The following is a 2,500-nucleotide window of genomic DNA, read 5'->3' on the forward strand; positions in this document are numbered from 1 at the left end:
ACGGGTCCTGAAAGTACCCAAAGCAATAGCGTCGCTGATCGGCGTTTCAAGAGGTCTGTCCAAGAACACCGCGGCGAACAGTCGCAAACGGACGGAATCGGCACTAGGTCCGATCGCCATCACAATTCACATACTTGCCACGGGCCGGACGCGAACTAAGTCGCGGCCTCCCGCCATCAGTAAACCGTCGAGCGAGCTGTTCGGAAACCCAGTGTCCGTAAACATCGGAAAATCCGAGCTCACGGGCTACACTCGAGACCGTAGAACAGCACCCAACGGATCGCGACGACCTACTAGGGGAGAAGTGCACGCGTCCGAAGCCGGAGATGAACCGAAGGGAACAGCCAACGCGAACGTCGCCGTTTCCACAGTCAGTAAATCCCAACAACAGGCGCGAATGAATCTCCCCATTCGACCTTTCGGGTTTCTCAGGTTTACCCCTGAACGGTTTCACGTACTCTTGAACTCTCTCTTCAAAGTTCTTTTCAACTTTCCCTCACGGTACTTGTTCGCTATCGGTCTCGTGGTTATATTTAGCCTTAGATGGAGTTTACCACCCACTTAGGGCTGCACTCTCAAGCAACCCGACTCTAAGAAGAGATCCTCTAGCAAGCCGCAGCGGTCGCTACGGGCCTGGCACCCTCTATGGGCGATGGCCCCATTCAAGATGGACTTGAACGCGCCGCGAACTCGCCAGATAATGGATCCTTCCAAACACCACATCTCCCGGCGACCGGTTACGATCGCGGGATTCAGTGCTGGGCTAATCCCTGTTCGCTCGCCGCTACTAAGGGAATCCTAGTTAGTTTCTTTTCCTCCGCTTAATAATATGCTTAAATTCAGCGGGTAGTCTCACCTGTCCTGAGGTCGTATGTTCAAATCATCGAAACGTTCCGAAACTAACCTTTGGCGGCTCATAAAATCACGTACCTTACGCGAGGGAGTTAGCCTACTCAAAGGCGTCTATTATCTCCTGCTCCGTATGGCGGATCATGCGAATCCAAGCAAAGTGCTTCGGTGTTTCGGGGGTGCGCTCATGAAAGCTCATCCGCAACGCGCGACAACTGGCACATTAAAGCGATCGGACGTCGTTCAGATTTCTCGGACACGACGATCGCATGTCTACAGTCATGGGCGCAGATCGAGCAATACCACGACACCACAATATATGCTTTCGCAATTCAAGACGGCGCGTTACGAAAACAACTCCTCATCATTCCAACACACGAGGCGTCGAAACGACAGAACGTTGATCGTCACGCGGCAAACCGTCCAACTCGCCCAAATGACCTTCGGTACAGGATCAACGTTAGACGACCTTTACGTCGTCACTTCGTCAAGCCATAACGTCTGGCCGGGCAGTCTTTGTAATGGAACCGACCCTCAGTCAGGAGTGGTCCGAGGACAGTGTCCGAGGACCGCAATGTGCGTTCGAAATGTCGATGTTCATGTGTCCTGCAGTTCGCATGTTGACGCGCAATTAGCTGCGTTCTTCATCGACCCACGAGCCAAGTGATCCACCGTTCAGGGTAATCTTTTATGTTCGATTTCTCGTTACTAGTCGCAATGGACTTTCCCTCGAAATACGAGACGCCAACTGCGAACCTCCTCGAGAATGACATTCCAATGACTGAGACGACCCACTGAAGGGTCAATACGTCAGTCGATCGGCGCAAAATCTTCGGTTCAACTAGTTTGCGTACTAATCTAGTGACAATTATCGTAAAAAATTCGGACGGAGACAAACGTCGCAGACAATCCCGAAAGAGCATAAAAACGCTAATGTAACGGGCGTCGCACAACGTCGACGTCTTCGTCCCTGGAATAGATCGTCCTACCGAAGTCCGTAGACAACGGTAACGACTGATCGATTTCGGGCGAGAATCTTTAAAACCTGCAGCCGGCTCCTCGTTCCGTGCCAAACACGAAACTTCGCCCAGCCACGAACGCGGCAATCCAAGCGCTTCGAATCCTTATTCCGAGCACATCACGAGACTTCGCCCAACTACGAACGTCAGCATAAGCAGCCGGCTCCTCGTTCCATCAAGGAACTTCGCCCAACCACAAACGCCGACATAAGCGGCCGGCTCCTCATTTCGTGAGCATCTCTAAACATGGACCTACAACGAAGGCTGCACACACGTGCGGCCGGCTCCTCGTTTCGAGGATATCACAAGACTTCGCCCAACCACGAACGTCAGCATAAGCAGCCGGCTCCTCGTTCCGTCAAGGAACTTCGCCCAACCACAAACGCCGACATAGGCGGCCGGCTCCTCATCTCGTAAACATCACGAAACTTCGCCCAACCACACGAACGCAAAGCCAGCGGCCGGCTCCTCGTTCCGTGCACATCACGAAACTTCGCCCAACCACAAAACTCTACGTGCGTTCTAGGTACCCGGATAATCGGTCTAAACGATCGCATCCATATAGGGTTCCGGTCATAATCGTCTAACCAAATGCTCACATAATCTGCGATCGTTCTGAAACGACGGACGTA

The 2,500-nt window shown here is 52.7% G+C and overlaps 1 non-coding gene across 1 annotated transcript; it reads right to left on the reverse strand.

The window, feature by feature from the left end:
• Positions 1–1,377: 1,377 nt before the first annotated feature.
• LOC123686998 lies at positions 1,378–1,532 on the reverse strand. Its single transcript, XR_006748748.1, has one exon. It is a non-coding gene; the product is annotated as a 5.8S ribosomal RNA (ribosomal RNA).
• Positions 1,533–2,500: the final 968 nt, after the last annotated feature.

Source organism: Harmonia axyridis, chromosome X (assembly GCF_914767665.1).
Source record: "Harmonia axyridis chromosome X, icHarAxyr1.1, whole genome shotgun sequence".
Lineage (NCBI taxonomy): Eukaryota > Metazoa > Arthropoda > Insecta > Coleoptera > Coccinellidae > Harmonia > Harmonia axyridis.